This window comes from Cupressus sempervirens, chromosome 7 (genome assembly GCF_028749045.1).
Source record: "Cupressus sempervirens isolate cs-2001-9-10 chromosome 7, ASM2874904v1, whole genome shotgun sequence".
NCBI lineage: Eukaryota > Viridiplantae > Streptophyta > Pinopsida > Cupressales > Cupressaceae > Cupressus > Cupressus sempervirens.
Window position 1 is genome coordinate 208,570,014 of NC_143124.1, and position 19,188 is coordinate 208,589,201.

The window sequence follows — 19,188 nt, forward strand, 5'->3', positions numbered from 1 at the left end:
CAAACTCTTATTTTTCTTTTTGACCTATAAAAATGCTTTTTAAAGTTAGCTATATTTTGGCTGCACCATTGAGCTTTTAATAATAAAATTGGTTTCATTTCATCTAGATATCATGAGATAAGGCCAAGATTTGGGATCCAAAACTTCCAAAAGTAGAAGTATCTTAAACTAATTTTCATTCATCAACCTAGATCCAACCTATGGATGGAAAACTATATAATTCACAGATGAAAATCTATAGAATATATTCATTCTTCAAAGAAATGAACACAAAGTCCTTTACTCTTTTCTTTACATTTTCTTAAAATACTTCATATATCAATGATTTGATCTTACCTATTTTGATTGGAATGATGCTTGAAAGAATATTATGAGAATGTCTACAGATATTATAGATGTTATGTCACCAAATTTTGCACTATATTTCTTACCAATTTATTATTATAATGAATTCCTCCATAAAAACTATTCACATCCATAATCATTGAATCCCACAATGGCAAGAAGAAATTTTGTGCACTCCTTTAACTTTAATTATTGTTTGCTAATAATACCATACACTCAATTGTATTTGTCAATAGAATTGTGGAGGTACAAATAAGACATGTACAAGACGTGTGGGCCATTCACCAAATGTCTTAGAGAGATATCTTCACCTAGAATATAATAAAAGTAATTTACACATGTCAATCATAGATTTTTTGAAAACATGTGTTAAAGTTCATCTACCACATTTCTTCCATGTGTGCCCAGACGTAGAAGCCAAATGATAAGATTTGACCTTGGGCATGCCAAGTGCATTTGCTTATAAGTTTTTAGGGGAAGGGATCCAATAACTGCTAAGGGTCCAATAATGGTGTTTGTCCTAGGACATTTAACCAAAAGTAGTTTTTTTTTTTTTTTTTTTCAGTAAGAAACTATTAGGAGGTGAACATAATAAGTATCAAGTGAGTGTTTTGAAATGGAAATTTTTGACCACTTTGTAGAACATGATCTCTATAGATAGATTAACAAGTACTTAAATTCATAAACCTTAATAGCTCTACAGAGGTACACCAATAAAATCAACATAATTTGTCTTATGATTTAGTAGATCTGGGTGAGTCAAGTTAGCTTAGACAACTATTGGAGCTTTTGTAAATAACTTTATAAGAAGGCACACCATGATGATGAGAAGAACTCTTACAGTTTCCAAAAGGACAAGTTAATCTACAGGTTGAATTTTGAAAGAGATGAGAAAGGGGTTGGTCAAGTTGGACCAACTGTATTTATGGTGGGTGACAAAGAGTTCATTAATACTCTTGAAGAAGAAGAAGGAATAGGATTTGCATTGGTGTTGAATCTTAAGGAAGATAGAAAGAAGAAATGTAGAAGAACAGACCCAAAAAAAGTTGAAGAGTTGCTAAACCATTACAAGTACATCATTGGTGATATAATGTTGGAGTCTCTACCACTAGTGAGATACATAAGTCAATAGATTGATCTTATTCCTAGAGTGGTGCTACCCAACAAGGACATATATAAGATGACACCCCTACAAAATGAAGAGATTGCTAGACAAGTACATGAGTTGGTTGACAAGGGGTTGGTAAAGAAATTTTTTTAGCCCATATGTCATACCCTTGGTTCTTGCTCCAAAGAAGGATGGTAAGTGTTGGTTGTGTACAAATAATAGGGCCATTAGTAGCATAACTATAATATATAGATTTATTATTCTTAGAATAGAATATTTGTTAGATTGTTTAGGGTGGCTTCATATTTTTATAAAATAGATCTCAAAAGAAGGTATCATCAAATAAGCATACAAGAGAGGGATGAAAGGAAGATGACCATTAAAACTAATGAAGGGTTACATGAATGTTTGGTTATGTCATTTGGTTTGTCTAATGCTCTTAATACATTTATGCGATGAATGAAAGAATTTTTGCAGAACTTCATTGGGAATTTTTTTGTTGTCTACCTTGATGATATTTTGGTGTATAGCAGGAATAAGGAAGATCACTTGCAAAATTTGAATATGATTTTCAAAGGGTACAAGAATAACACTTAAGATAAACTTGGAGATGTGTGGTTTCTTGTAACAAGAGTTGGTGTGTCTTTGATTTGTGATATCCAAGAAAGATCTAAAAATGGATCAATCTAAAATGAAGGTCATCTTTAATTGGCCAACAAAAAGGGTTGTTGGAGAGGTTCAAATTTTCCATGTCTTGGCCACATTTTATAGGAAGTTCATAAGAAACTTGAGTAATGTAGCAGATAAGAGTTTTGAGAAACTAAAACATAAGGTATCCAAGTATCCTATTCTTGTTCTATTGGATATTAATAAAGTTTTTACAATAGAATATGATTCTAGTGGCTTTGCAATAGGGGTTGATCTTAGTCAAGAAGGTAGACACATTGTATTTTTCAATAAGAAGGTGAATGAGGCAAAGAAGAAATATTTTTGTTATGATCTAGAATTGTATGTCATGGTCTAAGAATTGAAAAAATGGAGGCATTACTTGCTTCCTAAGGAATTTATTGTGCATACTAACAACCATGCTCTTAGTTTCTTGGATGGATAGGAAAAAATCAACCATAGGCACATGAAATGGGTTGAGAGTTTGCACACTTATAAATATACAATCAAGCATAAGAAAGGACAAGACAATAAGGTGGATGTTACACTTAGTAGAAGGGTGCTAACAGTGCAAGAATTTTGTTGGAAAATAATAGGAGTGGATGCATTGAAGGGAATGTATGCAATTGATGCAGATTTCAAGGAAGCATTTGAGGTTTGCATGAAATTAGAGAGCAATTTTCATTCTGATTTTTCATAATTTATGTGACAAGATGGATAGTTGTTTAACGGTCAAAAACTATGTATTCCCAAATGTTTTATGAGGGACAATGTGATTACGAAGGAGTATTGTGGAGGTATTGGTGGTTATTTTGGACTCAACAAGACATTGGAGTTAATGCAAATATTTAATTATTTGCCTAAGATGATAACAAACATAACAAATTTTGTGGAAGGGCCAAGGGAGTGCCAACAAATGCTGGACTTTATCAACCTCTACTCATACTGAACAGGCCTTGGGAGTGTTTGAGAATGGATTATTTGATGGGGTTACCAAGGACACAAACTTGTTATGACAAAATTCTTGCAGTGGTTGATAGATTCAGCAAAATGGCTCATTTTATTCTAAGTAAAACCACTAATGATGCTAGTTACATTGCAGGGTTGTTCTTTACATAAATAGTTTAGATTCATGGCTTACTTTTGAGCATTGTATATGATAGGGACAACAAGTTTGTAAGTCACTTTTGGAGGACCTTGTGGAAGAAATTAGGTACCAATTTGTTTTTTAGTTTAGCTTATCACCCTCAAATGGATGGCCAAACTAAGGTGGTTAATAGATCCTTGTGAATCCTTTTGAGATGATTGATACAAGAACATGGAGGTATTTGGGATGCCATCATACCTCAAGAAATGTTTGCATATAATAACTTGTAAATTATAGTATGAGCATGCATCCTTTTTAATTTGTTTATGGGAGACATCCTAGGGATCTTTTTGAACTTGGGAATATGGATGGTTTGGAGAAAAGGAGTGGACATGTAGAAGAGTTTGTGGAAGCAATGATGGAAGTGCATGAGAATGTGAGGGAAAGGTTGTAGAAAAATAGTCTTAAGATGAAGGCTACGGCAGATTTGAAAACAAGAAACACACATTTCCAAATTTGGAACTTAGTAATGGTACAGTTGAACAAAGATGAGGTACCTCTGAGAAATCGTACAAAGCTAATGATGAAGAAAATTGGGTCATGCAAAATTCTAGAAAAGTATGGAGAAAATGCATATAAAGTAGCATAACCTACAGATGTGGCTATTTTACCTATATTTAATATCTTGGATCTCAAATTGTATAAGGGTTTAAATGAAGAAGCTGGTGCAACGGAGAATAAACCTAAATCAAATGTTTGAATTCAAAATTTTCCTTCTAAGGAGGAGCCAAAAATGGAATGTATCATCAACATCAGAGAAGAAACATGGACAACACATAAAGTACACATGGAACATTTAGTTAAGTGGAAGGGCCTTCCCCATTCTGAGATCACTAGGTTGCCAAAAATGAAAATTATAAGGCTAGGTGGGGACCTAAAATAGTTGGTCTCTAAGATGACTTCAAACACAATTTACCCTGGGAGTATTTAATATTGATTTGTCTGAGGAGAGTGTTTTGAGATTGTTTAAAGACAGTTGAGCATTAGTTTTACATAATCATGCCTCCTGCCTCCTACTAGTACATTTATCTTGTGAAGTGGCCAGAACATGGTGGAGAGCAAGTAGGAAGGATGTACCATATTCTTTCTATGGCCATTTGTAGGAACAAGTGAATTGAAGGAGCACACATGTGGTAGGGCAACATCTCTATTTGTTTTTAACATGTGAATGGATAATCCAAAAATTGTTGGTGTTTTTGATATTTAAAGATTTTATTATTCATAACATAACGTTGTAGATTTCGTGGTTCATTTCCTCACTTCCTCTCATAGTGTGCTTATTGCAGACCTCCTCCTACGTTGCTCCTCATCCCTATTTTTTGGCAAGTACTATTATTGTGTACCCTTTCATCTGTCTATATACAACATTGCCAGCTGAAGTGCTGATGTAGTAGAAAATATTTTACAGTCAGACATTAAATTCTGATCACCTTCATCTATCTGCAAATTTTGAAGCACATAGAAATAAAAGGTATATTAATTTTTAGGGTTTCTATTTTTATCAGTTTTGCTAGTTAATTAATATATTTTTGTTAACTAAGCTTTCTTTAATGTTATAAAAAAGGTTCAATTCTAATTCTATCAGAGAATGAAAGAATGTCTTGCAAATTTGGTGTTTGATATTTTTCAAGCATTTTTGTTTTAGGAAAATAACTAAAGAGGAAATAGGTGGCTCCACTTCCTTCTTCTCTGAGATTTTATATTTAGAATTATTAGATTTTAGCAATAGAGAGGCAACCCTTCACCAACGTCACTTCAATTTGAATGCAACCCTTCACCAATGTCGCTTCAATTTTAGTGAATGAAAAAAGAAATTTGTTCATGAATTAAATAAGTTCAACATTTGAAATTCTTTTAATTTATTCTATAGTCAAATAATTTTTGATTTGTAGTTATTGTGATTATAGTCTTTAATCTATTTTTTTTTAAAATTATGTTATGTTTCTATATATCTTCATTATTCCTTATCCTATTAATAAACCTTAATAATTAGTTTTAAAAATAATATTGTATAATTATTTTTTAGAAAAAATATTCCAACATTTATATTTATTTTATATCTTTTATTTGGAGAAACTAATCTTTGTATGATTTTGTTAAAGAGCTTATATCTATAATTTAATATTTTTATATTTCATGATCTAGAAATTGACATGGTTATATTTTTATATTTCATGATCTAGAAATTGACATGGTTGGTTAGGTTAATTTGTATCTAATTTGTATCTATTTATTGGCTACTCCAACCTTATGATTATGGTATATACAGGAGTGTTTGAACCATAAGGATTAAACATAACACTGTAAGACTTCATTCCTAGACTAAATATTATGATTAAAGTTTCAAACATATTGAACAGTAACGAAAATAAGAGATCAAGGAGAAGCAAATCAGATTGTGAATACTGAGACAAGGGAAGGGAAGGAAGTGACGCTCTGAGGTGCAGTCTGGCTGCTCTGAGGTGCAGCTGCAAATCATATTGATGTCTGTGAAACAAAATTGTGGACATTACAACGAGAGTTTTATTCACTAGAACTCCAAGTGGACAACTATATTTGTGAAAATCCTAGGGAATGCAAAGATCGATAAAACTTTGGCAGACAGAGCGCGTGAAATAGATGAATTTTGGCAGACAGAGCGCGTGAAATAGATGAATTTTGGCAGACAGAGCGGGTGAAATAGATGAATTAGGGCACAGAAAGTTGATGCTGAGAGATGTAATACAAATGGTAGATTTTAATTGTGAGATTTTTTGCGGTAGATTGAATGAAAAGGAAGATCGTGATCTCCCTTGTTGCCATTTGCCTTGCGATGAAGGCGTCACATTTCACAGGGTTTCCCTTCAAACCGAGTTCAAATATATCGCCACCATAAATTATCAAGCTTGTGAAATCACTAAGCAAAAAATGATTTACGAAGCTGACATTTCTGCTTTATATGTCTGTGAGAGTTCTTCAATCATTGTGGCAAGAGTTTCTCCACTATGAAAACACAGTTGACCACTGTAATTGCGATAATCCAAAGCTCTGAATGCAATACATACCCTAATCCACTGGATCAGGTAGGTCATATTATCATGGAAATCATATATTTGATGAGGGAATGCTTGTCAGAGGGTTTTCTGAAAGAAAGAGCGAAGAGAGTTTTGGAGAGAAAGATAATGAAGTGATAGAAGGATTTCCAAATTAGTTGAGTGCATGGTTTTGACATTGGAAAGAGACGAGATTGGGATGGTGTCCAAGATCAATTTCACAAATAGATAATCCTTAGTCTTTGTCAATTAAGAGAAGAAGTTTAGCAGTAAGATGCTCCCGTAGAAATAGATACAAATATTCGGTAGAGAACCTCTATGCCAAAAACAAAATTATTGTTCATTCAAAATTTATGTAAAGAAAGATTTGATATTTGTGTTTTAAAATTACTTTCTTTTTTTAATACAAACTAAACCAATGAGAATTCAGTGGGAAATGTTTTTACTCTATCCTCATAGTCAACTGGAAATTTTAATACTGTCTTCTCCACATTCACACCTATATTATGTACTATCCATTAATTATATTGTATTAGAAGTAAATATATATCATTGTAGCAAGATCCTTCAATTATTTTTCTTAAATATCTGAACTGCTGTGAGAATAGCCTCTTTTTAGCAATGCATATGCCTTTACATAAAAGAAATTACTGTGAATTGGTAAGAAGTTGAAGCTAAGATTAATTATATTATTTATTAAGACCAAGTAGATTCTAATTCAAAATTCTCAAATAAGAGGCTTACAATTTACTCTTTTGTGTTGTAGACTCTTGTCCATAAGATTATGTATGTCATTAGCTAATGGCTGTCACAAATAAATCACAGCTATTTGTTTTTTATTAAGAAAAGAAACAATTAATAAATGCTGACCTTAAGTACAAATAGATCCTTATACACTAATAACAAATTTTTAGGGCCAACAATCACTCTGTTGGCGCTAAAAATTGCATGGTCAATTTTGAGCCCTATTGAGAAAAATTAGCCCTATAAATGCTTTTAAACGAGATTGTACCCGGCTGTACCTTTGAACCCTATGGGGTGTTTTATGCTTCTATCACTTTTCATTCAGCATGCCTAAGTGTTTCGTGAAGTTAGATTGAGTTTCTGAGTCATTTGGCAAAGTTCTATTTTGAGCTAGCATCAATTTTGCATTTTCACCTAAGTGTCAAACAGCGACAGGAGGCTGTGTTTGAACTCAAATATCTTTTGCCCAGAATTGTTTCATGACTTACCACTTTGAGATTATCTTTTGTCCATACCCAAGAACCTATGTTTCAGATTTCGAGTCATTTCGAGTTCGTTTGACTAGGTTTTGAATCCCTCAAAGTTGGTCAGTTATTGTTTTCATGCTTTTGCACTTTGCGCACTTTTCTGGGAAGCCCTATTTGACGTGCTATAACTTTGATCCAGTCGACTAAAATGTTAAATTTTTTGTTGTGTTCCATGGTAGACGTCAAATATTTCTTATGTTTAAATTTTTAAGTCTTGACGAATCCATTTGCACACTTTTCTGGGTCATTTCCATTCGCAAAAATTGTTTTATGTCAGTGCTTTTAATCTGCAAATATCCAAGTAGCATACTTTGAACGTCCGCCATTTGCGTCCAGTTATTCATCATGAGTCAAAATTGTTGAATCATACTGTCCTCATGGCAAAGTTTTAGTCTCCCTATTTTCAGAACCTCAAGTGTTCGTTTGCCCAATTTTCCAAGCCAAATTCGAACCCAATTTATTGTTTTGTGACGTGTTTACTTACAGGTGATTCTGAGAAGGCAACTTTGACAGTGAGTATCTTCTGATTGGGAATTCGTCATGAGACGAGATTCAACTGTTTGCAAGAATGCAAAGCAGAGATTCAGTGGGCCATTTTCCAGAGCCCGATTAGGTGTTTGGATCAGTTTTCAAAGGTAGTCAACAGACCTCCTGGCGCAGGATTGAAAAGTTACAAATAAATGATAAAAGGAGTTTTTTAAGAATCAGTTAGTGCTTGATTGGATGTCTCAGGATCTTAAAGGCACCGTGAGTTATAAAGTGAAAATGATTTATGAAAGAAACATGGGGATATGAAAGCCTAGATTTTGAGAATGTGGAGCATGAGCTAAGAAATTCTGAAGTAGTAATTGCTCTTATTATTAAAGGTAGATCATGCATGGATTCACAGAATGCCTTTTGATGATGTAAGTATTACTGTTTCAATGAAGAGTTCAGATGCAAAGGAGATGATGGAACATAAGAGTTCTCCTCCAATTTACACTTTTTCAATCTTGTCATCATTTTTTAGAAGAAGCTTGTTTTCCTATTAAGAGAATAATGGGCTTTTAGAATGAAGGAAGTTATTTCCAATAGCCATGGGCTAGAGTCTCACGCAACAATGCCGAGAGTAGAAAGCTTGGAGGAAAAAGGAGATGGCCCATTTTTCAAATCATAAACAACCTTCTTCTCTGGTGCTTCCATGGCCAAGGTATTGGAAGCTTTGGTCAAGATACTTAGTCACTTCAGAAAAAATGATATACACCAAGTAAAAAAAAACACCCCACACATATATAAGAAACCATCATTCAAGCATTCACAAGCAAAAAATGTAGGTAAAATGGAGCATAAGCAGTCGGAAGTTTGCTAAATGAAAGCCAGAGCGTTTTAAAATAGAAACTGATGGAGGCACGAGCCCATTCACAAATGAAAACCCGTCTTCATTAGAAGAGGTCGCACCAAGAAACTAGAGAACCCGCTGTTTTTTTTTAAGTAATGCACCATTATAAAAGAAACACAGAGGACATCTCAGCCAAACCGCAGAAGGAAAGCACACATTGCAAAAGGATCCACATCTTTAGGAGGAGCAGAACTCGCGCATGAGATGAGAAGCAATCGCAGTAATGGTGAAAGCCGTTCACATGGCATAAAGAAAGTAGAAAATGTGAATCGTTTTATCCCACATTGAGTGGGTATTGAAATAGTAGGCACTTTAAATACTTCTGCCCACTAGTCATTAGTTTTCTTGGAGACAACGCTCTACGGAAGGGCAGCGCTCATGTGCGTGGGCCCGTGCGTCAGTGGATGCCACTTGGAGGTTTGACGTCAGTGGAGTCGCATGATGCACAATTTTGAACCAGATTGTACATGTGCTGATGTGGCGGGAAAGTGTGAGATCATGACACATGGACAATCGAACGGTCGTCGCTATGTCGCCATGGAGAAGGTGCAAGGAGGTTACCATAGCGACATAGCCCGGGCGAATCAAAAGATGCCACGTGGCAGAAGATGGTTGACCCGGATGGAAGGAGAGGGAAATATGAAGGCAAATAAAATAATATTTTTTTATTATTTCCCAATTTTCAAATCACATTCAAGTTTTTTTAATTGAAAATGGGCATATTCTAAAGTTTTGACTTTAGAAGTAATTTTAAATCTTTCAAAAGTTTAAAAACAAAGTGTGCAGACCTGAGCAATTTTTTAGGCGAGGGAGTCATTTTTCAGATCGAGATTAAATGAGTTTCTGGGAGGCAAGATATGCGATATTATATATCGTCGGAACCGGGAAGAAACGAACTTTCTATTTCTGGAGTCGGCTTTTGCACAGGTATCAGTTAGTTTGAGCTACATGAGGTTTTCTATTAGGTACCTAAAGTGCAACCATATTCATACCAGGAAGTTCAGATTTGTTTTTTTTTTTGTCAAGATAATGACCTGGATATCAGTAGAAAGCAATGGAAATGCAGTTAGGGTCGGATTTGTTCTGATTTACTCAGTAAAAACTCATTTTCACTGGCTTTTTCATGGGGCAATCAGATATTTTGGCAAGTAAAGGGTTTTCATCATTAGGCAAGGATATTTTGCAAGTTTGTTATAGATTAATGATGAAACAAAATCAGATCAGAAGGGATGAAAGAAGAAAGAGGTTTTTCAGTTACAGAGGATTGGATTTCAAGTGGACACCTGGCAATTGCATATCAGATCCGGGAATTCATTTCTTGCTATATCTTTCTTTCTTTCTTCATTTGTAAGGGTTCCAATTTTTGCACTGAGAAACAATTCTTCAGCATTTCTTCTTGTATTGAACAGCATTTTAAGTTTTATGTTGATAGTTCTTTTCTGTTAGGTGATCTATGAGTTTTTTTCTGTACATTTCATGTATTTGATTTCAAGGAAAACAAATAAAGTGCAGCAAAAGTTTGAAGTTCAGTTTGAATCTTGTCTCCTGATTATGGCTCTGTTTTTTCTTCTAATTTGTGATCAAAGAGCATGAATTAGGTTGCATTACATTTTGAAATGTATGTGGTTAAAATGTCTTGCTTATGGAACAAAGAACCATGTAATTGCTTGATATTTGTCATAGGGTTTGCAGATTTCCTGATAGGATTTTTTGAGTATGAGATTCATTCTGTAGCAGATGTCTATTCACAAGGTGAAAGATAGATCAAGTATCTTGATGTAGAGATACGTCTGAGGATCCTAGGAGATGTATGGTTATGATTCATTTAATTGCCCAATAGATAAGGCACTGGTCAAAGATAGGATCATTAAGTTCTGTTGCTCATACTTGGGTCTTGTTGATATCAACATATTAAATCACTTTTCCCTTTTATGTTGAAAGCTATTCAATGTTAACCCGCACTTAGCTTGCCAGTTTCATGAGTTATGTTCTTAGCTATTTCATGTTTGTGATTCCTGGTTGAGTGTAGAAGATTTAGGGGTTTTTTATCTGCTTCATAATAGATTCAGTGTATGCTTTGACAACTGGTACCATATAAAGAATCTATAGGTCTACCCGCCTAGGTTTTGCAGAGCCTGAAGTGCAGAAGGAGTACGGCCTTATAGTTGGCCTGGTGTCTGAATGGATGTGTTGATAATGGGAGTTAGTTGCCCCTAGATGCATCTTGTTCTCATCAGGGTAATTGGAAATGGGTAACATTTTCAAACACCAATGATCACAAGAAAAAGAAACACTAAAGAAAGAAATCACCATAATAGCAAGGGAACAAACTCAAACCATCAATGCTTTCCATATCCCTAAAGAAAATGTAGATCCAAATAAGACTATACCTCCACCCTTGGCAAACACATCTATTTGCCAACCATGGGTCCAAGCAAGGCTTGAACTCTAGCCTTGATATACACTATCAAAAGTTTTCCATCGTATGAAAACTCCCAAATCACCATAACAACATTAAAGGAGTGGCAAGGAGGAAGACCAAACCCTTGAGGTAATAGCTGCTCCCTCATCTTCCACTACCAAAACTACTAAAAGTGGCACAAGTACACATCATCTCAATAGGACTCTCCTTTGCTTCCCAACATCCAAATATGTTAAAATGTACTATATTTTCACTATCTATGTTACAATGCACTAATTTTTCTCTATCTAATGATTTTCTATAATAAATTTTGTGATTGAAAAATTAAAACATGTTATATCTTCAAGCTTGAATCAGACAATTTGCTATTGAGAGAACAAGTTATCTCTCTAACTGATACCATTTCTGAATATAAGAGTGCCACAACCTCCAATATGCCTCATTTTGAAAGTTTCTTAGATACTTTTACTACTGAAACAACAGGACTACAAACTAGTATTAGCTCTATTATTTCACGACTAGAAGGACTTGATTCCATCAAAGAACAACAATCTATCATAGCAGCTAAGCACTCCTCTCTTGTATCTAAAACCTAATAGAAAGTCAAGTCATGGCCATCTCATTGTAATAATACAGACTCACAACCTGTGGCTAATATTGGCAAAATGGTACAAGGTAAGATCGAGGATGAGTGAGTGAGACAGGTTTGTGAGCTTAATTTGTAGGTTCGTGGACTTTCCTATACTCATGATCCTCTCGCAGCTAGATGCTCTTTCCTCTATGATCAACTTGGTCTTACTCACATTACATTGGATAGGTTCTTGTTTGAGCATGGTGATGTCCTTTTTATCAGATTCCTTTCACTTGCAAATAGGCTCCTACCTCTCTATGCCAAGAAGAAGCTATTTTCTCTTCCTTCCAAGGTCTTCATAGATGAAAATCTCATGAAGGCTCAAGTCGTAGAGCTCAAACATGCTCACAGTATTGTTGCAGATGCGAGGTAGGATGGTAAATGGGCAGTTATCAAAAATCTAAAAGTAGTTATTAGAGATTTGCCTCCTAGTGGTTAGGTAGAGAGGCAGGCCCCCAAGGCCAAATGATGGTCCCACCAGTAGTCAGAAAAGAGGAAGACCCCCACTTGCTCCCTTCTTGTTTACTGCTAGAATTGTAATGTATCTTTATGGTCATTACTTGGTCTTCTCTGTGGTGTTGTGGGATTCGCTGATATTCTTATTATAACAAAGACTCACGAAAGTCTTGTACATCCTCTTTTAGGTGTTACCAATTTTTAGTGGTTATCTATTTGTAGAGAGGAGGCTCATGTTTCAGGAGGAGTGTGGAGTTCTGGTGGTGTAGCTTGTTTGATTAAGGATGATATTTTTAGTAGTACTTATATTGTACACTTAGACATGTTTGCTAGATTTATGTGGGTTTTCTTTGACCGTAAGTGTCACCATCAGAGAGATCTTTATTTGGTTGCTTCCTACTTTCCACCAGCTTCCTCTCACTATGCTATTCATGCTACTAATGAAAAAGACCCTTTTATTGATCTTTGTGAGACTATTTCTTAGTTTACTACTCTAGGGGACATTATTTTAATCTGAGATTTCAATGCAAGAACAAGAATACTCTAGACTCCACTTAATGATCACAGTTCAGCTTCCATATGCTTCACTGAGATTGATCTAGCTTATTTAGGGCTTCAAAGGTGTTCATTGGATGTTCTTGGGCTATTACTCCTATATGGTAGAAATTTTCTACAGCTTTGTGAGTCTTCTAGCTTTGTGACCTTGAACGGACTCTCCTACTTTCCTAGTTCTAAGTTCTTCACTTGTTGGCCTCATTGTGGTGGTGCTAGTGTCATTGATTATGCTCTTTCTTGTCCCTCCTTCATCCCTTGCATTTGTAGTTTTACCATTTTTTGACTTGCTCTCGTAGACCATGCTCTCCTCAATATTCATTTTAGCTTCTCTGCTCTCATATCACCTCATCATTCATCTGTCACTACTTGCTAACCCATTCACTTTCATTATCTTGATGGTGATTGTGAGCTTTTTTTTGCTCATCTTTTGAGACTCCTCAACCCATCATGCTTCTTGGATTTGTATGAGGTCACCTCCATCTTTAAATTGCTTATGTTAGTTGTCCTTAAAGCTACCACTCTTTCCATTCCTAATCAACCTCCTTTGCTCCTTCACAAAAAAAGTTGTAATACCTACCCCATGAAATAGTTGTTTGATTTAGACTGCAAATCTTTCCATCATTTTATGTGCTCTACTTTTGAGACTCACTCCACTGACTTTGTCAGTATTCACTCGTCTTATCTCCACTTTCTTTGGAGTAAGAAGCAGTACTTTACCACTTCTAAGTGTAAATCTCTTTGCTCCACACTGATCCATAATCCCCAACTCTTTTAGCGCACTCTTTTCCCCCATAATTCTCCTCCACCATCCACCATTGACTTTTACTCCCTTACCTTGCACACTATGGCTCTTTATGACATTCCTGGGTAGCCTTCCATTCACCCCTCTTCACCTCCTTTCATCCCCCTTTTTACCCCTTCCCACATTTATGAGGCTATCAGATCGATGAGGTGTAGTAGAGCTACTGATGAGGAGGGTTTCCAGGTTGATCTTTTCAAGTTTGGTGCCTCAGTTCTAGGCCCCTATCTCTCTATTCTTTTTAATAGAGTGATTCACACTAGATTTTTGACCTCCTAGTCTAGGCATCTAATTTATCCCATTCACAAGACCTACTCTATCTCTGATCCAAGGAACTACAAAACCATCATGATTGGGTACACTTTTTCCAAACTATATGTGACAACTCTTAATGCTATGGTATCTGAAAAGCTCAACAAGAATGGTCATAGGGCTAGAGGGTAAGCTAGTTTTTGAGAAGATTATTAGGCTATGGATCATATTTTCACACTATGGGCTATTATTGAGGACGTTAGACATAGATTGGAGAAGGTCTATTGTTGCTCTGTTAAATTTTTGAAAAGGTTTTGATTCTATTCCTAGAGTGGCTCTATTTGTGAGACTTAGGGAGATTAGTATTTTTTAGATGCTACGTATTGCTATTATGAGATTGTATGAGACTATGGTTGGTAGATTCTAGACTCCTAAGGCCTTCTCAAATCCAATCCATAACACCATTAGGGTTAAGCAGGGTTGTCCTCTCTCTCCTACTTTATTCGGGTTATATATTGATCAGCTTGAGGACTTCCTCTCAAAGTCTTCACTCCCAAGGGATGGTTGTTATCTTCTTCAGGTTCTAATCTCTATCCTTCTTTTTGTAGATGATGTGGTTCTACTTGCTTCCTCTCCAAATAGGTTGCAAAGACTTCTTGATGGCTTGGCTTTATTTTGTGATCAGCGATAGCTTGTGGTTGACTCGAGTAAGACTCAAGTCATGATCTTTAATTGTTTAAAGACTTCTCATCTTCACTTCATTTTTTAGGGTTAGGAGATTGAGATCACTTCATCCTACAGTTATCTGGGGGTTATGTTTTCTAGTCTATGGTTTAGTATGAGACCAGCTATAAGGTTATGGGTTCTCTTTCTTTTCTTGAGAAATAGTATTTCAGACATCACTTCTAGGATACCTCATCTAAGCTATCTCTCTTAGATTCTCTTATGCAACGAACTATTCTTTATGGATATGTGGTTTGGGGCCCTTCTCTTATTAGCTTAGATTGGGTTTTAATTGAGTGGCTTTAGACTTTGTTCTTAAGGCATGTCATTAGATGTCATAGGTAGACTCCTCATAGTGTCATTTTTTCTGAGTTTGGTGCTCATCCTTTCAGACTCATGGCCATTTTTTATTTGGTTTGGTTCCTTCATTGTCTTCATGGGTTTGTAGGTACTACTAGGGACTAGGACCACTACTTCTATTTATATAATTGTTCTTCTATTTCTACTATGAATGATGAGTCTGGTTCTCATGCATAATGTTGGTATGCATGGGTTTCTTCTTTGCTAAGTTTGATTGGGATTGACATTGATTTTCTCCCCCCTTTTCAGTTCTCATTGGATGCTCTTGCTCATCTTCTCCCCTCTGGATAGGAGTTGAATGAGTATGTTCATCTTGATATCTATAGATGTTAAATTACCACCACTTGGGTTAACCCTCCTAGTAGATTATACCCATGGATGTCCTTTTATGTGGAGCAATTTTTGGAGATTTCTGGTGGGATTATTGTCCGTCCTAGCTACTTTTCATGGCCATGGTCTCATGCCTTTTGGATCTCTTTAGGTTCTTTTAGAGTTAGTTCTCACCATCTTTAGGCTCAGACTGATCATCATATTGCTAGTGGGGAATGGATCTGTATGCTTTGTACTTTATGGGAGGTGGAGAATGAGGCTCATTTCCTTTTTTGATGCCCTATTTACTATGAGATCAAAGGGAGATTCTTTTTTTTTTTTTTAGAGTGCTTCTCTCTCTATGACTTTTTCATTTATTATGATTAGAGATGTCTTGCACTTTATCTTCATGAGGCCACCATGCTCTATGATAGCATGATCCAGGCACTACTTCCACACTGGCACTCGTCTACTCAGCTCATTACTAACTTTTCTACACCATTATCCCCTTTGCGTGGTGTGAAAAGGCCTTCTAGCTCTATTCGATCTAACAGGCTTTCCAGACGTGTCAGATCTTGTTTTGATTATTTGCACCAATGACACTCCTTTGTGAGTGGTTAGAGGTAGTATAGTGCCTCTACACATCAGCATGTGGATCATTCAGTGATTGATTTCTTTTTGCCCAAGAAAGAATCCTAGCACTTTCTCTTTCTTTGTTCTTTATTGTTTTTACTTTGGCTATTTTCATTTATTTTTAGACACCTTTGTGTTCTCCTACTGGTGTCAGTCTCACTGTTGTAATCTTTTAGTCCCATAGACCTCCTTTTGGTCTTTTGTTGGACATTAATATCATTATCTTATCTTATCTTATCAGTATTCTGATAGGAATCATTTCCTTCATCAGTCTTTTGATTGTATTGTTGAAAACTCATGATTTTTCTCATTCCATGGATTGGAGACTATTGATAAAATTAATGGGCACTACTATATTAGATGGTATTGCATTGTCATAATTAGTATATCTAAGAAATGTAGGTTAAAAGTGGATGTAGTATGTAAAGCTGAACCATTATAAGATTATTTCCTGTGTCTCTAATTTTTTTTTAATAGGTAACATTTTATTTTTATTAAGTAAAGGTAGAGCTTATAGAGATAAGAACTTTCATATATGTCATAGTATTAAGTGGCCATAAACATACATACCTGGCTATTCTCCCATCCCCATTGACATTAGATATTCAATATTTACAAAAAGGGTGCATTAACACCCATCAAAAATACCAAACTCTTTTATAAGATTTTCTTAGTTGATAAAGAAACTAAACAACAACAAAAGAAAAATCACATAAACTTAAGGCTATGTTCCAATGGCTTGAACCAATTGGGTGCATCCTCCTTGGTGCACTCATCCTACACATCCCTCCACTTTCCCTTGTGATCTAGTCCTTGAGGGAACTTCCAGCTAGTTGCAAATGTGCCCTCCTCCTCTTCCAATGACATGTCAATCTATGCTCCAACCACCATGGTCTCCTTGAAGGCCTCCCATCCATCCCTTGCCATTTGAAATCTCAATGGCTCCCCTAGCATCCTAAAACTCTTCAATGGCTTCTATTTCATGAAAAACCTCCTCATTGCATAGACTGTTCACCCCAAGAAAGTAACCACCTTCCTCCATCCTTCAGTAGCTTTTGGAAAATGCACCTCTTGTGGAGATGCACAACCAAATTACCAGACATTGAACCTAAGAATCTCCCCCCCAATCATCATCCATGGGTCCTATTGCATCTGCAGTAGCCATTGTGGGTCCATACAAGCTTGCATGACCCTGTGACCTTCCTCCTTTCATTCACTAACTAGCAGAGCCAATTTGAGAGCCACGAAGAGATACACTATGTTCACATTTGATCCTCACCTCCAATAAGTTTCCAAATATGCCGGCCCAAAAATCTCATGGATTCTAGTAATAAATTCCTTATCTTCGAACAAGAAAATATTCTTAAGCTTCCTTTTAGTGATCCTCCCTTCATAATATTGGATCTGTTTGTTTGATTCCAATGCAAAATTGGCCTCTCTCTGGTTTCCTGGCAATGTTTTCTACTAAAATGAATCCCTATCCACCTTTAATAACATCCTCAAAGAATTAGGAATCCAAAACTTTGAGAGGGGCTACTTTATGATTTTACATTCACTATAATGCATGAGGGATTTAATCCTTCATGAGTGCACTACCATACTATGATAATGTATTGTTAGAATTAATGTATCTTTAAATGTAGGTTAAAAGTGGATGTAGTATGTACAGATGAACTAATATAAGGTTATCTCCTTTGTCTTTGGTTTATTATTAATTATTAATTATTGTATTTTATTCTATTGGGATGGATACCCCTCAGTCTTGGGCTCTAAGGAAAAGTAGTTTGAAGCAGAGTGGGCCTGTATGGAGTTCCTAAAACATTTTTTTGGTTATCTTTTCTCATTGTAGCTCACAATATTAATGCCTCCCCTAGACTCCCTCTAGCTTTGTACCCTCTATCAAAAAAAAAGTGAAGAAAAAATATTCATATTGAACTTTAATCAATGCTCTTGAAATGTTCATTTGAAACTATCATACTAATTATAATAGATCTTTGTTTGAAACTTTGATTTAATGTGAAATTTTCTATCTAAAAGTTAGTTGTTTGTTAGTTGATTGTGATTTTTTTCATTACATTGTAAAATTTTAGAATACTTTTGGTAGTTCCTGCAATGGGAACAATTCTAGTCATTAAGCTCCATGCCAATGACCATTGAGAATACAAGTGTTTCTTAAATAAGTTTATATTTCATTATATGCTCTGACAAACTTGTATATTTTATATAAGATATTTTGATATAGAATAGTTAGGTCGCTTTATATTGAGGAGGTTTGTAGGACTTGCCCCAAAATAGATTAACTTATGAAAACAAATGACATTTAGAGTTTTGGCATGTAAGTAAGACATGCAAACTTCTAATCTTTCTACAATTTTGAAGGAAAATGTATATGTGGGGTTTACTTGGTTGACATGAGCTACAATTATTCAATGTCATTATATTGTAAGTAAGAGTTTTTGAATTTCATACCTACTGTTGCATATTCACATGTTCACATACAACACAGAGTATGTACCTTCTCTAGTGGTACTTTGTTTTTGGTTGTTTAGCCTCTTATTTTTCTTTTTAACCTGAAAAAATGCTTTTTTAAATTTAGCTATATTTTGGCTCTAAGTTTGGGGTTTAAATAATAAGACTAGTTTCATTTCATATACATATCATCCAAAAGTTGAAGTGTCTAAAATTGATTTTCCTTCATCAACCTAGATCCAACCTATGGATGGAAAACTATATAATTTATAGAAAAACATCTATAGAATATATTCATTCTTTTGAAAAATGAATATAGTTATTTACTCTTTTCTTTACATTTCCTTAAAAGACTACATATATCAGTTATTAGTTCTTACCTATTTTGATTGGAATGATGCTTGAAAGAAAATTATGAGGCAGGTCTCCAGATATTAGACATTAGAGATGTTATGTGATAAAATTTTGTAGTGTATTTCTTATCAATTTATTATTATAAAGAAAGCCTCAATCAAACCTATTGGCATCCATAATCATTGAATCCAACAATAGAAAGAAGAATTTTTTTGCACTCCTTCCACTTTAATTATTGTTTTCCAATATTACCATACTTTCCATTGTATTTGTTGGGA